At 37.6% G+C, this 21,211-nt stretch overlaps 1 long non-coding RNA gene across 1 annotated transcript; it reads right to left on the reverse strand.

The window, feature by feature from the left end:
* Positions 1-1,563: 1,563 nt before the first annotated feature.
* Positions 1,564-20,788, reverse strand: LOC111772960 (uncharacterized). Its single transcript, XR_011437210.1, has 5 exons — positions 20,505-20,788; positions 19,409-19,535; positions 4,875-5,170; positions 4,719-4,745; positions 1,564-3,559 (listed from the first exon to the last, which is right to left on the reverse strand). It is a non-coding gene; the product is annotated as an uncharacterized lncRNA (long non-coding RNA).
* Positions 20,789-21,211: the final 423 nt, after the last annotated feature.

Consider the following 21,211-nt stretch of genomic DNA (forward strand, 5'->3'; position numbering starts at 1 on the left):
GAATCCAGCCTAACATATTGTTAGACATCAAAGTACCCATGCATTCATTTTTGAAAATTTATGAATACTTTTAAAAATCAGTGTTAATTTAACATAACAATAGATTGATTGTTTTAGCACTATCTTGCATCTCTCAACTTTATTAAATTTACTTTGAATTACAAAAGTAATACACCCTCTCTGTAATAAGGTTAGCTATCAAAATACAAGTTAACTTAAATTTGGCTATAGGCACCTAAAGGCAAGGCTGCTGCAAATTGGCCAGTGATGGTACCTTTTCTCCAGCTGTGGCCTGGATTCATCAGCAAAGGGGAAAACTACTCTTTTTTCACTTAGCCCCTCTCTCTCATTCTTTTTATTTTTCTTGTTTCAGAGTCACAATGTATATGTTAGTGGGGTAGCCTTCTTTTCTGAATGTGCAGAGCTTTTGATAGCACTGGACTGTGTTGTCTCAGAAAGGGAAAGATGCACAAGGTTTACAAAGTGGACTGGCTCAAATATGGAAATGCCTGGGGAATTTCTGAAGAATGACAGTAAACTAAGTGCAATTACATGGTGTAGATCCAGATTGGGCTGACATGACCACCATGATTCTGAACACTGCATTCTAGCACTGAGGCCACAAGAACCCAAGTGGAGGTCCCTACGACCAAGCTAGGGAGAAAGGATTTGGAGATACTGACCCCTGATCCCTAAATAATGTATTATCGCAGGGCAAACAATAATCCTTCATTTTCCTGGACAATGGAAGCCCAGGTATGGGAGAATGCCCTAAAAAGTGTCTTGTTTTAGACTTCTTTTCATCCTTGGGTAGTGGGGACACCTTGAAAATTTAATTTTATTATTTTTTAATTTCAAAAATGTGGCACTATTGTGCCATGACAATCATGGAATAACCACTGCCAATAATACTCAGATTGTTTCATTCATTCATTCCTAAATTCATTCAATTTTTCCTTCAGCTATTTATTGTTAGCCTACTAAGTAATGGGTGTATAATAATGGAAAGACAGTCACTGTTCTTACAAAGCTTACAGTTGAATATGGATGTCAGACTTTAAAATATCCCAGAAATGCATATGTAATTATAAATTATTATACCCTCCAGAATGAGAAGAGTACGTGATCAATCAAACTCATTATCAACTTTATCCAGGGTTTCTCTACTCAGAATATCACTTCTAAACCAGTTCTTAAAGATATTTAAAAAAGCAACCCTTTGATGATGGTGGAGCAGAATTTGCCGATTCTGATATAAAATAGTGCCCCCATTAGTCATCATTTGCCTTGCTTATTTATTTATTTAATTTATTTTGCACCTGTAACTATCTGTGTGCTTGGTTTAAATACATTTACCCCTTTGTTTATTGTCTTCATAATGAGGATGTCACCTTCATGAGTACAGGGACTTGGCTTTCTTCACTGTATTTGTAGTGCCTAGGAAAGTTCCCAGTGCATAGTGTGTGCTCAGCAACTGTTGACTGAATAACGATTGTAGAAAAATGAGTCAGGCCTGCTTAGGATATCAGTGTCTGAGCTGTCATACTAAATGATATGAAAATCTTGAACAAATACAACATTTATTTCTACAAAGGCTAGATGTTATGACCTGTGAGACATATAACATTTGACTTCTCAATTCCTGCTTCTCAAATCCAGAGACACTTATTTTCTTTCTCTTCCCCCAGTCAGAATGTCCTGGCACGAAGACCCTCTCTAACACCTCAGACGTGGAGCTCCTTGTGTCAACAGCCTCCTTCCGTCCTCCCTAAATCGAAAGCATTTACTCATCCCTCCTTTCCTTTTAGATATAAACAATGCAAATACTACTGCTATAGAAGTGCAGTGTAGCTTTGCTATAATATCAACGTTCTTATAAAGGCACAGGAGAAGCACACAGGTTCACATGGTGAAAACGCCTCTGCCCTTATTCTTTAAGAAACCATTTTCCCCTCTTTCCAAACCTTGTGCTTAGAAGGAAATCCGTTATTTATTGCATTCCCGCAGCTTCAGTTATTTGCTTTCTCATGTGCTATTCAATGTTTTTGCCGAAATGCAGGCATTTCTCCACGTCTCGCTCTCATCCCCCACCTACCAAAAAAAACCCACCTGATGCAATTACCTGCTACCCAAGTCTTCTTTGTGACTAAGCTACTACAAAGGGTGATTTCTCCTTTTCATGGTGGATACCACCTAAAAGAAATCCCCCCACTGCTTATACCCAAACCACAATTATTTGTGTTACAACCCTCAGTTGCTCAATATCACCTGAGCAGCAAGAATTAAAGGTGTCTGTGGCCAGCCCCATGGCTGAGTGGTTAAGTTCACGCGCTCCTCTTCAGTGGCTCAGGGTTTCCTCAGTTCGGATCCTGGGTGCAGATCTAATAGCACTCAGCAAGCCATACTGACGTGGCGTCCCACGTAGCAGAGCTAGAAGGACATACAGCTAGAATGTACAACTATGTACTGGGGCCATTTGGGAGAAGGAGAAGAAAAAAAAAGATTGACAACAAATGTTAGCTCAGGTGCCAATCTTCACCAAAAAAAAAAGAAAGAATTGAAGGTGTCTGTTTTCTTTGTTGCTGAGATTTTGCTGTTTAACTCTTTCACTCCTTTTAGGCAGATATCATTATTGTACACCATCATACACATATAGACACAGCACATATTTGCAGAATGAAGGTCAAATGAGAGAACTTTCCTTTGATTCTGAATCCCTTTAATGCCATTGTTTTCTTTTTTGTTTTTAATTCTCTCCCTTAATTTTTCCAGTAGGTGTAGCCATCCATTTTCACCCAACTTCTTACCCCTACCTCAGCAAACATTGAGTGAACATGGATTAAGTTGTACACACTGACAGGTCTGGATAGAGTGAAGTATACCTTACTTTCCTTCTTAATCTAACTATTACGCTTTTCCTCAAACCAAACTAGGATGTTAGCCAAAAGTTTTCAGAGAAAACCAAAAACAAATACAGCCCAGCAATGTATTGGCGTTGAACTACATTCCAACAGACGTTTACAACATGGAGTTATAAATGATAACAGCGTTTATAGAAAAAGCAGAGAAGGGTACCTATACCATATTTCAGGACTCAGCTGTTTTCCTTTCTGAGTTCTTTCAGACTTTTAAAGTGGTAAATTTCTTTTATAGAACAAATAGACTCTGGGAATTTTAACAATGTTTCTGGTTGCAGAATAGACCTTGGGTCATAAGTCCAGAGGGTTTGCGTTTCAGTTATGTCGGAGGCTGGGCAAAATACAGAAATCCACAGTCGGCTACCATGCCTCTTGACCCTAGTAAGAGTTATGTCCCCTAATCTCTGAGAACTCCACACTGTCCGCTGATCTCCAGAGGATAGTACCAGAGATACCTAAAATAAATCCATTCAAAGGTATGGTTGTTATAAATAATTCCTTTTCCTTCCCTTGCCTTTACACGTAGCCACTCTACATTATTCAGGTGTTGAATATATTTGCTGTGAATTACTCAGTCTTCCACTGCCTCATCGTCCTCTTGATGGCTGACTTTTGCCCTTCTCGAGTCATTAGAAATTTCACTGAGGTGGACAAAGAGAGGAAATCAAGATTAAAGACATGAGTAAACCATGTCCCTTAGTAGTACATCTGTCAGAAAAAGTGCTAATATTTTGGACAACAATGTCACAAATTTCCACTATCTGTAATGGATAAAACAATATGGTGAAGCTAATAAAATGAACAATAGTGTTTAAGTTTTTCATTCAACAAGTATTTATTACGTGTTATGTGTCAAGTACTAAAATAGATGCTCTGAATACAGTGTTTACTACTAAAGTAACAGTGATGATAATAATAATAATAAATAGTAACCTACCCTTCAGAATCTTACATTCTAGTTGGGGAACATAAGTGTAAATGTAAACAATTAATAAATTTTAGATCATTATAAGTGCTAATGTGGGATAGAGAATGATATGATTAGGGACTTTCTTAAATACTGGGATAAATGTAATGTTCTACACTAAGGTGCAAATACTCAATTGAACAATTAAAGAATGCATATGACTCAACTCAGCCCCCAGGTCATATAAAAACATCAAACATAGAGTCACCATATAACCTAGAAATTCTATTCCTAGATTTACACTCAAAATAACTAAAACTGTTTATTCATGCAAAAGTGTGTACACAAGTGTTTTTAACACCAACATTGATAGCCAAAAAATAAGACAAATTTTCATCAAATGATAGATAGATAACTGATCACCATAATATGGTATACCCACATGATAGAATATTATTCAGCCACGAAAAAGGAATGCGCTACTGATACATGCGCCAGCATGGATGAATGCTGAAAACATTGTGCTAAGTGAAAAAAAGGCAGACACAAAATTTCACATATTGTATGATTCTGCTTATTTGGAATGTCCAGAATAGGTAAATCCATAGAAATAGAAATTAGATTCCAGGTTGCCAAAGGCCAGGAAGAGGGGGAATGGAAAATGATTGCAAATTAGTACGGTCTTTTTTTGTGGTGACAAAAACATTCTGAAATTACCCCGTGGTGATTCTTCCACATTCTTGTAGATACTAAAACCCACTGAGCTGTACACTTTAAAAGAGTACATTTTATGATACATGAGCTATATCTCAATAAACGAGAACTTGACGACTTATGTGTCTGCTTGCTAAAAGACAATCCTTTCAAAACCAAACTCTGATTATGTCACTCACCAGTTTGAAATAACAGCTCCTCTGGACCTGCAGGATAAAGTTCAAACACATGGGGTAAACATCAATGTTCTTCATTATCTGACATTTGCCTAAGTCTCCAGCCTCATCTCCAGCCATTTCTGTCCACCACTTTCTAGAGTCATAAAAAACACCTGCCTTTGCTTTTTCACACTATGAGCTCTTCTGCACTTTATGCCTCTTCCACCTGTGCTCTTGGAATAGTTTATCCTCCTCCTTCTTCACCTAGTTAACTGCATTTGTCCTCCAAAATAGACTGCGAATATTGTCAAAGTGACCTCCTTTCACAGCCCAATTTAGGAAGGCTATAGTCTCATGAGTCCTTTGCGTATCATAGACCTTTTACAAATTGTGTGACAAGTTTCTCCTCCTTTAAGCGGTATGCTTTGTCAGATCAGGGGGCATTCATGCTTTCTTCTATGTATCTTCAGCACCTGTGAAAGCGAGTGAGTATTTATTAAAATTGTTGCAACTTGAATATGAATAATATGTTGTTTTCAAGCCAAAGAAGTTAAGTCATAAATGAAGAGAGTTTAGAAAGCAAAAACAGAATGTGGTCTGAACCTTAGTAAAAGCCTAGATTTGTACCAAGGAGGGGGAAATTTGGGACATCAGCGTAAGAAAATAAATTTTGTCAGAAAGAAAGAGAGCTCCCTAGATTATTACATGTGAATCCATCGGATGAGGGGTGTCCATAAAAATGTATTTCCCATACCCAACCATTAATGAAAGTAAGGTAATATGTTATCATACTTATTCTTGGTCAACGAGTGCGAACAACAACTTTCCAGGACAAACCAAGATGACGTGACCATATCAAGCATCATCCTATCATTCTATTATTGCTGGGTATTAGAGCGGTTTCCAGATTTTTGCTATTATAAATGATTTTTCCAAAAATATCTCACGACTCACTTTCTCATTTCATTAAATCTTTACTCGAGCATCATCTTTTTGGGAAAGACTCCCCTAGTATCTAAAATAACTCCTTCCATAAGGCTGTCTGTTTGCACTGTCAGACTCCCCACCTAGAATACAAGGTCGACAAAAGAATGAGTGTTGTCTCCAAATCTTAAAATTGTGTCCAGCTTATAGTAGTTGCTCAATAAATATTTGTTGAGTGAATTATTAGGTAATGCTGTGATAAGCATTCTTAAGTATAAATATTGTCTTTATCTTTTTTCAAGGATTAATTAATTAATAGAAATCAGGTTAAAAAATTAAAATATATCATTTTCAAGACTCATTTCACATTGTCTTTTTTGACAAAAATTGTACCAATTTTCCAGTGATGAAATTTAATATTCATTTCACCACATCCTAACTGGTATCTAGCATATTAAATAAGATGACATTTCTACATAGTGGTGAATTTGTTAGGGATAAATAACAAGAAAACCAATAAAAATGCCCTTTCTGGAACACCGAGGTCACACTACATTGATCACAAACAAAACATTTTAATGCTTTTCAATTTTGAGACTAATTTCACATACATTAACCTTTGAAATCTATATATGCATATGAAAGAACCAGTTCAGACGTTTACATCATTTTAGAGATAAGTGGAAATGACTTTCCACAATGACAGTTGACAGGTCAAGGAAAGGTTATAATGAAATTTATCAAGTAGAAATAAAAAGAATTAAGTTGGTTTATTTGGGAGAATTGTATTGATCGGCCAGAACATGGGGACACAGAAAGAATAAGGTTTATAATGGGTAAGAGTGAGATAAACCAAAAGTATTGTGGAAAATATCAGTAGAATTAAGTAACTTTATCAAAGCTGCATGCACCATCCTCAGTTTCCCCAGCAATAGGACTCTCATCTGTCTGTATGTGCATTATTATTTTTTAATTATGTGAAAATGGAGCAAATAGTAACTAAATGATAGAGCCCTGTGGAAAAGGTGGAGAAAAGGGTTGGGGTTGTGTGAAACAAAGTAAAAGTTCATGAAGGAGAATAATTTGAGTTGTGCATATACAAAAGTTGTCTTGAGCTTGTATGTGTGAGAGAGCATATGTCAAAGTATGTCATGACATTTCAACTGGATGGAAGAGCTCACAGGATACAGACTATACTCTGTTCTCCTTTCTTATTCAAAGTTCTACCCTCACCTCCAGCACAGTCTCACCAGTGTAGAATGCAAATGGCTCTCATGAGCTTTCTCAGCCCTATTCAGGGACTGAAGCCAGGAAAGCACATCTGGCAAGACCTAAGGAGACCCATTCCTATTAGTCAATAGTCTAAGAAGACCGTGAAGATGTTCATGCCTGTGCCAGTGAAAAAGGCATGCAGAAGATTGTAGGCACCAAATGCCCACTGAGCTGCCACCTTTCTATCAGCCCCATCACAGGGGTCAGTCACTGTGACCCACCCCTTCCCTGTCCCTGCTTTCTACTTCCCATGATGGCTTCCACCAATGCTGGAGTTTGCTTTGCCAACTCCTTCCACCATACTTGCTCTTCCTGGCTACAGAGCTAGTGTCTACTACAAATTTTGTCATTCAATTCACTAAACAAACTTTCATCATTGATGGCTTACCTGCCGCTGTTTAGAAGTCCCAATTTGGAAACATGTAGCTAGGGATGCTCAGATCATAGCAGTGAAGATACATTGTAGTAATAGTAAATAGCACAATGAATTAATTTAGTAGACACATTTAGCTAATTTGCTCGTGTGTCTGCGATGTACTGTGTGTCTGTGTGTGTGTGCATACGTGCTTTTTCTGTGGTCAATTTTGGAACATAAAGTTTTCTCTCTCAAACTGAAGTCACTTCCCTCATTAACCCAGCAAGCAAAAACAAACAGAAAAACCTCTTACATTTAGTTCTCTCTTAATTGTAAAATAAAACTAGAACTTTGTAGCTCAGTATTAATTATCCTCCATGAGCTAGCTCTCCTCTGCCCTTCCAGCCTTCCAGGCTTATCTAATACTATAAATACCTGCCCTCTTTGCTCCTCCTTTTTTTTTTTTGGTGGTGGTGGGGGTGGGTCAGGTGTTCCAACTGCCTTCTCTACTCCAGGTACCTTAAATGTAATAACATGAATTTTTCCACCATCAAGTCTTAACTCATATTGGTCTCCCAACCTTTCTGCTCCTCACAATATACGTATTCAGCAAAGCTCTTCTCGACAGTCTCTTCTGTGGTCCCTTTCCAATTTTCTAATTTTCCAAAATTTCCAATTTTCCGACTCACACGTACCTATGCTTTTAACACTGCCCTGCCAAACCTCGTATTAGAACTTACTTCACTAATCTTCGAGCATGTTTGCGTTCGTGCTTCCCCAGTAGACTGAAAGTTCTGTGAAGTGAGAGCTAGTGCCTCATTCACCCCAGGTGTTCTGCACATAGCTCTCAAAAATACCATTGCTCTTGGAGTTAAGCAAGCAGAATATGAAGTTCATTTTATAATAAAGAAGAAGACTAATGTTTGCCACGTAAAAATATATGTCAGTCATTTTAGAATATATTATTTATCTCCCAGCAGGAGTTTCTATTTCTCATACATATTTGGGAAATTGGAAATACAAATGATTCTTTTGGCATTTAAGTTGATTTGTGTTAGCAGTTAATCCTTTTTCCTCAATTCCATCCTTTATTTTTTCATCATTAACATTTTCCTTACTAGGCTGTGCTTCAGAGAAAGCAGTATGATCTCACACCATTGTGAGAAAGGTCCCTAAATGTCACTCATCACTGTGGTGTGTGGGCTTTCTGGGGCTTTTCGGCAGACAGCACTTTATGATGCATCCATTACTTTGCTACCAGCGGCTCACCTGCCACAAACTGTCTTACCTCCTGCAAGGGAGTGAAGGGTAAAGTCCTCGAGATGTGACAGTGCTTTAAGTGCTGGCTCAAGTCCACCAGGATCAACTAAGCTGAAATTTGAAGCACGAAGCAGATACACGCCAGGCAGAGGATTGATAGGTACAACAAATTGTTTTCTCATTATTATCAGGACTGCCTTTGTGAAATAAAAATGAATACATAATCTTAATGGTAGAAAGTCTGCACGTACCCCAAAAAGCAGAACTGCAGGATGGCTGCCTTTTCCTGGAGGCAGCAACAACTTGGAATTTTGTGGCATCTCCCAGGGTCCTGGCTCCTCCCGGCAAGAATATCCACCAGGGTTTCGAATCACAGTCATTATTTTTAGTAATATCGGAACATATTTTACCTAAAATAATTGTTGATCTAGTACACACTGATGTTTTCCACAGAAACAGGACAGAGCAAAAGACACACACAGCCTCATGAAGACATGCGAGATTTTGTATCCCTTTATATGACATGGAATGTCAGGTGTAGGTTAATGGATGACTCCATGAAAAAACAGGAAAATGGAAAGCCAACAATTTCATTGCCTGATGGTGCAAAATCATAACACATTTTCTGTTTTATGATGGAGGGGTCATGTGGCATTAGTACTCAGTGTTCCTGCCAAAAGCATTAATCCAGATGGGAACATTAATTTGTTTGACCAGATGTGTGACAATGTCACTCTGAAAGGTGGTTCCAGTATGCTGAACTAACATATATCATCACAGAAATTGCACTGCTAATAGAATATATTGAATTGGTGGCTCTCTAGTGTGACTTTAATCATTTTGAATCATAAAGAAAGGATTTCAGAATTTAAAAAGACTTTAGATGCCATGTAGCCTGAAGTCTCATTTTACGCAAGTGGAAGCTAAGGCTCAGGGAGGTAAAGTATGTCACATGAGCTTCTTAACCTATGTGTGGTAAAACTGAGAATTGATTCTGGACCTCAGGACCACCTAACCAGACTTCTATGCTCTATGACCTTTAATCTCATTTTCATACATTCCTCCATTTCTCACTCAACAATTAAGTATTGAGCACTCACTAAATGATAGGTACTATACTAGGCATTGGGTGAACAGTGGTGAAAAGACAAGCAAGATCTCTGCTTTTGATCCCTGTTTTTGAGAGAGCTTACCTTCTAGAGGCCAGCATCAGAGGTAAATGAAATATATCTGACCAAAGACAAGAACAGTAAAGAATATGCAACAGGATAGTGTTGGAGACAGTCATTGGAGTGAGGCAGTAGTTTTTGGTAAGGTAGAGAAACGACGTGTCATTCCTATTTGTATGTATAACAACTATGAAAAGGAGTCAGTGGAGTGATGAAAGACGTTGCCAAGAAGCAGAAATAGCAAGTGTGAGGCTCACATGAGCTTAGAGAGGAAGAGGAACAGACAGATGCTGATGTAGCTGCCATACATTGAGCAATGGAGAATAGAAGGCAGCCAGCTCATGTAAGATCTGGTGAATTGAATTGTATTCTAAGTGCAATGGGAAACCATTCGAGGAATTTACACAAGGGAGCAATAGATTCCGACTATTAAGCACTTAATAGCACATGGTCTATCGCAGGACATGTAAATTTTCAGGCTGCAAAGCCCTCTAGTAGCAGGCGCTATAGAGAGCACATCTTACTCAACCCTGTCCTCAATTAAAATATCACTCAGGTGTCTATTTGAATTAATGGTAACGTGGAGAAAGGTTTAGAACAAACCTAAGTTAAACAATCAATCCACTTTTTTTCTTCTAATTAATAGACTTTATTATTTAGAGTAGTTTTAGATTTAGAGATTTGAGCAGATAGTGTGAACCCCTCCTCCCCTGCATTTTCCCTTATTATTAACATCTTGAATTTAGTGTGGTACGTTTGTTAGAATTGATGAACCAATAGAGATACATTATTATGAATTAAAGTTAGCCATTTACATTAGGGTTCACACTTTGTACAGTTCTATAGGTTTTGAAAAATACATCACGTCATGTATCTACCAACACAATATCATATAGAATATTTCACTACCCAAAAAATCCCCTGTGCTCCCTGTATTCATCCCTTTTCGTCTACTGCCAAATCCCTGAGAATTGCTAACCTTGCTATTGTCTCTATAGTTTTGCCTTTTTCAGAATGTCATATAATTGGAATCATATAGTCTGTAGCCTTTTCAGACTGGCTTCTCTAACTACGTTATATGCATTAAAGATCCTTCCATTTCTTTTTCTGGCTTGAGAGCTCATTTCTTTTTTATTGATGAAAAGTTATTGCAATGTATGGATGTACCACAGCTTGTTTATCCATTTGTCTTTTGAAGTACATCTGGTTGCTTACAGCTCTTGGTGATTATGAATACTGGTGCTCTAAATATTTGCGTGCAGTGTTTGTATCGACATAAATTTTCAACACATTTGGAGAAATACCAAGGAACACAATTCCTGGATTGTATGCTAAGTTCCTTAGCTTTGCAAGGAACTGCCAAACTGTGTTCCACAGCAGCTGTACCATTTTGCATTCCCACCAGCAATGAGTAAGAGAGTTCCTGTTGCTCCACATCCTCACCAGCATTTGGTGTTGTCTAGATTTTTTTGTCCTTTAGCTAGTCTAGTAGATGTGCAGTGGTAGCTCATTGTTGTAATTTGTAGGCCCCTAATGACATAGATGTTGATTATTTTTTTATTCATTTGTTTTTAAAGAGAAATGTGCAAATTGCCCGTTCTTGTAATAATATCGTATATGTTCCTATAATAATATCACATGTATATATGTAACTATGGTGATGCTCCATCCTTTCAGTTCACCCGGCATATGTTTAGCACTTACTGTCTTCTAGTGTATGAATAAGGCACTAAGGAAATAGGTGATTCAGACAGCACCTCCCCTCTTTCTAGGAGTTCATGGTCTGACAAAGACAGGCACATAAACAAAACTGTGGTGAAGGGAAATACTGAGGCTAGGACAGCCCTTGAGGAGCAATACTTAACTCTTCCTTAATGGGATCAGAGAACCTTCTGAAGTAAGGAATTCTGGAACTGAATTAAAATAAAGGAGAAGAGTATACCAGTTGATGGTAATGGGGTGGAGTGCTGTGTTATTCAGCTTGGTCTCTGAGAGAAACAAGGACAGCTCACTGGTGTTGTCATGTCAAACATGCATTGAGAGATGCTGATGAAGGGGTCGACACAGGCTGATATTAAGATCTGAGTGATATAAAAACCTGATAGTTATTCAACTATGAAGGCGATATCCATATCTAAGTCAGTTTCCCAATAATGTAAGTTTAATTATTTATTAAGCCTCGTCATTATAAAAGTTCATAACATCCATAAAATACAAGTAGTTTGATGGTACTGTCACATGATTTTAATAATATAATACCATGTTATTAAACACAGTTTGTGTCTTTACTTGTCTCTTTTGAAATAAGTTTAAAAAGTTATTATTTTCCTACATGATGGAATCATAAAAAAATACAAACACATAAAAAATTAGGTAATCTCACACGTATAAATCATAATAATTAATAATCCGGTTTATAATATTTCATGTTTTCTATATGTGTGTATAAACATATCTATTAGCAAAATTCATCACTAAATGCAATTTCACTGCCTTAAGTGGAAGTTTGTAACATCATCTTTAATGACTTCTGAGTAATCAGTCTGTAAAATGAACAAAGCATGATTTATTTACCAATTCTCCCTTGAAGGTTAGTTCAGGCACTTACACTTTTCCATATTATAAATAAATCTGAGATGAAATTATTGTATAGAATCTTTGGGAATTGAGCCAATGATTTTACTAGGATAATTCCTTATGAGGTTAAATTTCTGGGTCAAAGTGTATGCACCTATTTAGTAAGCCTTTGATAAATATTGCTAGAAAATTATCTAAATCTATAAAATATGACATTAATGTACGCATGTATACATATAAATATATACATGTATATTTATGTATGTACCCATATATATGAATGTTCCTTTTCACAATTGCTGTATTATTTATTTTAATCTTTGTCAATATCATATGTAGAAAATATGTCAATGTTGCTTTGTCACAGTCATCTCTTTCCTGGTCCGAAGATATACAGCCTAGCTTTCTTTCTCTTTCTTCAATTCTTGTCACTGATAATCCCTTCTCCACAGAGCAGCCAAGGTGTCTCTTAATAAAGTGAATCCATCCTATCATCCGCCCCACTTAAAATCCTTCAATAAGGTCTTGCTACTATTAGAATAAAATCTAATTGGTTCTATTAGATATGGTCCCTTCCTACCTGCCTGATCTAATTTCACACTCTGTCTATTAACGCCTTCCCATGGCTTCCCCTGTGCCCCATTCGCTCTCTTAAGCTTTATCCACACTGCTCTTCTGTTCCTTAAGGTATCACATTGCTCCTTCACTGCCTGAAATGCTCTTCCTGATATAGCTGTATGACTGGCACCTTCTCTGGATTCAGGACTCTGCTCACATCTCACTACCCTGGGAGCTCTTCCCTGAGGACTCCAGCCAGGGAGATCCTGCTCCAATTCCAGTGACTCGCTCTGAGATTACTCTGTTTTGTTGCATTAATAGTGTCTACTTTTATCAACAGTACCTTGTACTTCTCTCTGTTTCCCTTTTGTAGATAGATACTTGGGACTTTGTCTCCATTCTACGTTATCCCTAACACCTCGATTGTTCCTGCCACGTGACTGACAATAAGTGCTCCTTGAATGATTGAATGGGTTGAATGTTCCATTTCTGTTCCTTCTGTAATAAATTGTCTATTCACAGCTGTAGCCCATTTTTCTGTTAGATGTTCATCCTCTCTACCCTTACGAGAATTTTCTGCCATATGGTCAATACTAACTCTTTTCCTGCCATTTCTTTTAAATATTCCCTAAGTAATCATTAGTCTTACAACTTTTTAATAATAATTTCTGTGATAAAATATTTCTTAAATTTTTACTTGTCAAAAGTATTAGGATTTTTTGGGGGCCGGCCCCATGGCCGAGTGGTTAAGTTTGCACGCTCCTCTGTGGCGGCCCAGGGTTTCACCAGTTAGGATCCTGGGTGCAGACATGGCACCGCTCATCAGGCCACGTTGAGGCAGAATCCCACATGCCACAACTAGAAGGGCCCACAACTAAAAATACACAACTATGTGCTGGGGGGATTTGGGGAGAAAAAAAAGCAGAAAAAATGTAATAGTATTTTTAATTTTTTCCTTTGGATTCCACTTTTAAGTTCTTCCCTACAAATTAATATCCATCCATGTCTATATTTTCTCCTAGAATTTGTAACACTCACATTTTTCATTAATATATTAATAAATGTGTATGCTGTTTTGGAATAGATAGTCAGATGTTAATCAAACCTTATTTTTTCCATAGGAATCTCACTGTTGCAATGTGTTTTTTGATAATCTGTTCTTCCCCAGTCATTTCAATTGTAAGCTTTATTACATCCAAAATTCACAAACATGGTTCAATCTCTGAGTTTTCTTTCCTATTGAATCACTTTGCCTCTTAATTTCTGTATTATCATAACACATTAATTAATTTTATAAGTTTTAATAATGGTAAGTCAAGGCATTCTACAATATTTCTATAAATTTCTGCTATATTTACTCTTTCAGAGAAGCTTAAAGATATTTTTGTCAAACTTGTACAAAAACTCATCGATGTTTAAGATTCTGTTTCTTAAAAAATGTTATTAATTTGGATAGAATTGAAAACATTGTAATTTAATTCTTCTCATTTAAGTACATAATCTAAACTCTACTAGCTCTTAATGTACCTGGAATATCCCTAATTTAATGCCTCTGTATATTTTTTAAATTATAGTCATATAATCTCTGAAGATTTCTTGATCAGTTTATCCTTAACTATTCACATTTTTGTTTCCACTGTGTCTAGGATCTTATATTTTGAAGTGGTTGTAATGTAATAAAGGGAAACACATTTTTTTGCCTTGGGAATTAACCATCTCACTATTATTACATGTTAGCTCACATGGTGTTTTAAACTGAATCTATTGGATTTTCCTGGTAAGCATTTATATTATTTCCAAATGGTAAAGATGACAATTTTTACCTACACTAATTGTTATATTACTTTTTTCTTTATGCTTTGCCTAAAATTTCTAAGGAAAAAAGCTGAATAACAGAGGTGATATATGACTTTCTTTCTATTGTTATTTTAGTTTTATTTTTTCTCATTTTAAAGAATCATTTCTGATCAGAATTATGCAAAAACACTTTATTATTGATCCAAGTTCCTGATTATGAACACAATTTGTTAAAATCTGTAGATTTTTTTGAGGACCGTAGAGCTCTTTGCTCCTGCACTAACCATCTCCAAATTCCTAAGTTTATAAGGTTTTTTTCCTACTTTGCTTTCAGAGCCTGTTTCTCTTTCATCCATCTAATGTCATCAGTCACAATCCTATTGTGATTTCTTTATGCTCCTTCTAAACCCTTTCAAATACTTTTCTAGTTAAAGAAGGCTCCCCCTTCATGTAGAATCAAGTGCAAGAACATTTGAAAGCTATTTACTGCTCAAATTAATTTTAAAAATAAACAATTTGCTTCTGTGCTTTTGGTGGATATGTTTCTCAGATGTGTAACCATCAGGAAAATGGAGAGATTCTTGTACCATTGGAGACAACTTGGAAGATCCACGTAGGGGATGGTTGAGAAACATTGCTTTAAAGTCAGGTCTGGTATCCAGACTCATCCTATAATATAATAACCTGTCTCTGCATCTGCTCCGCTAGAAGAAATAACTATTTATTCTGCTTGTTTTGCTTTCTATCATATACTTGGTAGTTTACTCAAAATGAACTTTCATTTATTATCTACCACTCAGAGTCTATGGAAAAGAGAAATTTAAAAAGAATGAATGGATGCATGAACCAATAAACGAAAGAAAGAGAGAGGGAGGGAGGAAGCGAAAGAGGGGTGAAAGGAAGGAGAAGGGAAGGGAAGAAAGGAAAGGAGGAAGGGAGGAAGGAAAGAGAGAGAGGAAAAAAAATCATATCATCATTTGTCACAACAAATAAAAAGGCCAATGACTCTACAGAATCACCCTGACAAAATTATCCTGAGCAATTTTGAATTCATAAAGAATTAAGTCAAGGCAGCCACACAAGGAGTTATTATATATATCTGTGCACACACACACAGCAGCAATTGGAAGTTAAAACTGTGCTCTTATGAGGGAGCTCTCTGGCTCCACAACCAACATAATTTATTAAAAATCTTCATATCAGCATCTCTGCTAACCTTCTTTCAATGGAAGTTTTTTAAAAAGCTTACAAAAGAGATCAATGCTGAATATGACGACTATTGCAACTTTGTACTTCTCTTTGAAATCTAACAAAATGGGTCTCTAAACAATGAATGTACAGTAGAAACAATACCAACAGATTTAAACAGCCATCTGGAGTAATTATTCATGCTCCCTAAAAATAGGCTGTTTGAGAACTTGCAAAGTTTCTTCGAGATATAATTCAGTGGTGTCTCTAACAACACATGAGCAGGCTTGTGGAGTGAGAGTAAAGATGCTTTCATTGCACGAGTCTAGTTGTTTAATTTCTTTTGTCATGTAAAAAAGCACCTGAAACTTAGATCTCAAAGTCAAGTTGTACATTCTCCTCTACCATTATCAAAGTCTTTCCACGTTCTTCCTTCCTTTGCTGTCACCACTGCTGATGCAGGTGCTTATTTCCTCAGAATCATGCCAAAATACAGAGATCCCTAATTCATCTCTGACCTCTACCACCTACCTCTTCAATTAATCTTCACACTTTATGCATCCATCCTTTACTTTTTCATTCACTCAGCAACTTACATTGCAACTCTAGAGTAATGCCTTCTCTTTTTACAATAACAATGCTCCTTCTTTTACAGTTGAGACAATTTAAACATCACAAAGTGACTTGGCCTGAGCCTTCCAGGGGAAAAAGATAAAATAAAACAAACGAAAACAAAAACCCTGATTTGTAGTACTTGCTGACTTCTGTGCTTTCCTCCTTGACCAGTTTCAAGCTACTAATATTTCACAATCAGCTCCCAAAATTCCTGAATAGTTAGCAATTAACTTTCATGACCTAGGATAAGTAGGCTCCAGTACCACTGGAACTGTTGGGGGATATTTTACTATAGTACAGAGATATGCCGTAGAGAGGATACAGTATGTGTATATGTAATATATATTATATGCCTTTAATAAATGTATTGAAATATTATACATTAAATGAATAGATTATATATAATTTATTTAATAAGGCTTATTAAATAAAACACCTCAGGCAACAGGGATACTTCTTGAAGCAAAAAATTGCAGCTCCTTAAACAAAAAGCAGTGGTGAGGATTCTTCCAAGCTATAAATGGAAACTGGTTTTATTTATTTGATATAAGACAGAAGCACAATTTTAAACATATAGGCTGTTTAGAATCAATAATATGGTTCTTTAAATTGATACACATTTCAGATATGAAAGCTGGATGGGAACTTAGTAATCAAATCTAACTCCTTCATTTTAGGGAAAGGCGTATGGAGTACCAGATAGATGAATGCCTTTGTCCACAATCAAATGGCAAGTTTAGACTATAGTCAAGACTATAATTTCTAGATATCTGTGTTTTTCTCTGTTTACTATATTGACTGCTCAGGTGAATAGATTTAACCAAGTGATGCTAGAAAAATAACACTTACCTTAATACTGTTGTATGTTTTTATTCTTCATGATATATCTTCAAACCATATGTTTTCATTCACTCACCTATTCAACATCTATTCAACACATTTATTGTGTACCTACTATGTGTCAGACTAGAGTTGAGGAACAGAGCATATATTGGTAAACAAACAGACAAGTCCTTTTCATAATGGAGCTTACATTATAGATTAAAAAAAAAAAAGGACAACCACCAAGGAAACAAACACTTATGTTATAAATTTTCAGGAGGGCAAGAGTAGAGGGAAGGAGGTCAATAAGAATATTGTGATAACCCGGGGCTGAAATAATGGTGGCAACAGTGAAAATGGTAAAAAATGGTTAAATGCAGTCTACATTATGAAAGTGTAGCTAACAAGACATGGTGACATACTGTATAAAGATTTTGAAGCAAAGAAGAAATGTGAAGATGATGATCAGATTTTTGACCTAGGCAGCTGATTCAATGGTGATATCATTTACCGAGATGGAAAAGATGTCGTGTGGAGGGTTTTAATTGAGACTTCTCTTTTGGATATATTAATTTTGAGATAGTTCTTGGACATACGAATGATACATTGAGTGTGGAGCTCAGATATAACAGGATGCGATGAAATTTAATTTAAGTTGTTTTGGAAAGTCATGACACTCAATGAGGTCCTCTAGGGAATGAGGTGGGAGAGGAAAATGTCTGAAAACATGAGCTCCAAGCTACTGCAAAAGTGCTCACTGGAGTAACTTTAAGTAAACTGTGTCACATTGAAATGCAAGAACCAAAACAACCACCCACCCCACACACACACACACATACTATCTCACACTCACACATAAACACACACTCATATTTACACACCAACACATGCACACACAAAGAGGAAGGGGGAATGGAAGAAGAGAACCACTGTCAGTGTTGTCCATCTATTAGGCAGTTTAGAGACATCATCTTATTTAATTTTCATAAGAACAAGGTGTCTAGAAGAGATAGAAAACACAACAAAGAAGACTGAGGAAATTCAGCTGGTAAAGTGTGAGGAAAAGTAGCAGAAATTAAATGAATAGTGTTTTAGATAAGGGAGGGTCCAGTTCTTCCCAACAATGCAAACAGATTGAGTACGATGAGGACTGGAATTGACCGTTGGGTTAGCCATTTTGAGCTCACCAGTAACCTTCACCAAGGCAGTTTCAGTGGTATGATGGGGAGAAAGATCTGATAGGAATGAGTTCAAGAAAGAATGGTGAGTGAGGATGTAAGGACAGTGAGTACAGCCAAGTTTTCTTATAGTTTTCTCTAAGTGAACTAGAGGGGTTGGTAAGTAACTAGAGTGATGGGAGATCGAGGGAGCTATTACAGAACGTTTTCTAATGTACGACAGGGAATATTAGATATGATTCGGCAATGAAAACTTGATGCTGAAGGAGGGAAAGGGCTAATTACAAAAGTGAAATACCTGAGTAAGTAATTGCTTATAGGATTCAATGCATAAATCCAGATTGGCCTTCATAGGAAGGAGGGCAGTTAATCTATTGCAATAGGAAAAGATGTGGGAATAGTCAGGAAAGGAAGGATAAAGGTGTAGATATGGATAGATAGATACGTACGTTTGGGGATATGCAGATTAGAGAATTCCCCTCTGGTTTGTTAGTGGGAGATAGTGACTTTCAGAGTTCATGAGACTGTGAAGAATTTAGAAGTAGTTGAATCTGATCAGGAGCTGTACACCACCTTAGGGGAAAGAGTAAGTGATGAGAAATGACTAGGTGACTAAGAGATAAGCAAAGATTTAGGCTTGATAGAGTTAGTCCAGCACTCCACAGTACTAAGAGAAAGCAGATAATCACTTCTAATTATAGCTTCCTTCATGGGCAAGGTCTCTTAGGTGTTGTGGAATGATGGGGCCTCCAGTGTTGTGAGAAAGAGGGAGGTGCACTTTGGATAAGATTCAAAGGAGCTCTCTGCATCCACCATCCAATCTGCTTGAGGAGCAGAAAGAGCTCAGTGGGCCTCCTTTAAATTCAGCTGTGAGAAATAGCTAAGATAATTGCGAAAGATGGTTCAACCTGAAGCCTCTGGAGCTCAAAATTAAACTTACGAAATTTACCCCACATGAGTCATCTAATCTACAGAGAAAAAGTGAAAAAGACTCACCAACATCTAAAATAGGGATGTTGATTTCCTGTATTCTCTACTGTTGCAGCCACAGTCAGCATTGCTAATCAATCAAGTCTTTCTCCCTCTGAATCCTGTATCCCACAGCATTCCGATCAGCCTCCATCTAGCATCAGAGTCAGCATGAGAGAAGAAAACTCCCCTGAATATCACTTGACTTTCAGAAGACCTCTATTCTGCTGTCTAATATATGTATCAAACTCATTAAGCCCAAAAATGAACTCCTAATCTCCTCTCAACCCCAGCACCCCAACTTGCTTCCAAAGTCCTTCTAAATCTCAGCTAGTGACTCCTTATTTTTCCTTCTATACTAAACCCAATACCTTAACCTATCCTGTTGGCTCTAAATTTAAAATAGACTCATAATCGTCCCCCCTTTTACAGTCCCCACCAGAACTCCTGGGTCCAAGTCCTCATCATCACTAGCCTAGATTTTAAGGGGTCTTCCTATTTCTTCCCTGAAGCCCCTGTAGCCTGTTCTCATCACAGAAGCCAAAATGATCCTCTAAAGCAGGTTCAGATGAAATCTTGACACTTCTCTGCTTGCAATCCTCCAGTGGATTCCTATCTCATCACTTATATAAAAGCCAAATGCCTTGCAATGGCCTACCTGGCCTGCATGACCTGTGGCCCTACCCATTCTGAGATCAAGTACATTTCCCTCCTTTCCTCACCTCAATTCAGCTGTGCCGGCCTTTCCTACTCTTTCCTCTACCAGGAGCATGCTTTCCCCCAGATAGCATGGGGGGCTAACCCTCTCCTTGCTGGCTCAGTTGCCCCTTCTCAGATTTCCATCCTGCCCTCCCTACTCACCCCTCGCATTTGTTAATCCTCTCAACCCCCTTTATGTTTTCCCTAGCAATTATCAACCACCTGACACTTTATATTTGGCATATTCTCTTGTTTATTGTCTGCCCCCTCACTCTTAAACTGTATAAATTCCATTCTAAGAAAACAGAGATTTTCAGTATTTGGTCCCCAGCACCTAAAGGAGCCCTTGGCTCATAGAAGGTTCTCAGAGAATAAAGGAAAAAATTAATGAATTTGCAAACTCTAATCTAAGCAATATCCTTACCTGAGCACAGTTACCTTCGAAAATGCAGTGTGCTTGTGGAGTTCTGTTTGATTTAGTTTGCAATCATCTGGGTGAAAGAGTTTCCTTTTGGAAGCAACCCTATTAGCCATCAGCTCCCTTGAGGATGCTTTTATCGGCTCTGGAAGCAAGTTTTGCCATTCCTCAGCTGTTTGCGGGAGGACTGAGCCGACCTCTCTATGCGCAGCATTGGAACCCCCTCCTGCCTCCTCCTGAGAGATTTGCAGTTCCAGGAGCATCTCTCGTGGGCTGCAAAGTGCCCTGTCAGTGGGCTGTGCCATCTGTAGCAGGAAAGGTTACATTTAGTCACTTGTTATTCCAATATGCATCCACTTTATCTACTTTCCTTCCTCACTGTCTTCTCCCTGTGACCTGAGTTAATCCTCTCGTTATCTGCCTCCCACTTGGATCAAATCCCTCTTCAACTTTAGTTCCTATTCTGGCCCTGCTTTTGCCAGCCTCCCCAGGGACCTTGCAAGAGCTAGTGTTTAAAGACCACTCTTTCAGGCCCGGGCCCAACTGTCAGACAAAGAACAAAGAAAAGTGAACCACTTTCCAAGGAAACAGCACTGCTGAGAATCCCTCTTCGAAGAATGCCACCTCTTGTCTGCAGAAATCTAAGCTTAAGTATTCAATAAGGGAAGGAAGCAGGCAAGAACTAATATTTGTGGAAATCTGCTTTGTGCCAG

This window comes from Equus caballus, chromosome 3 (genome assembly GCF_041296265.1).
Source record: "Equus caballus isolate H_3958 breed thoroughbred chromosome 3, TB-T2T, whole genome shotgun sequence".
Lineage (NCBI taxonomy): Eukaryota > Metazoa > Chordata > Mammalia > Perissodactyla > Equidae > Equus > Equus caballus.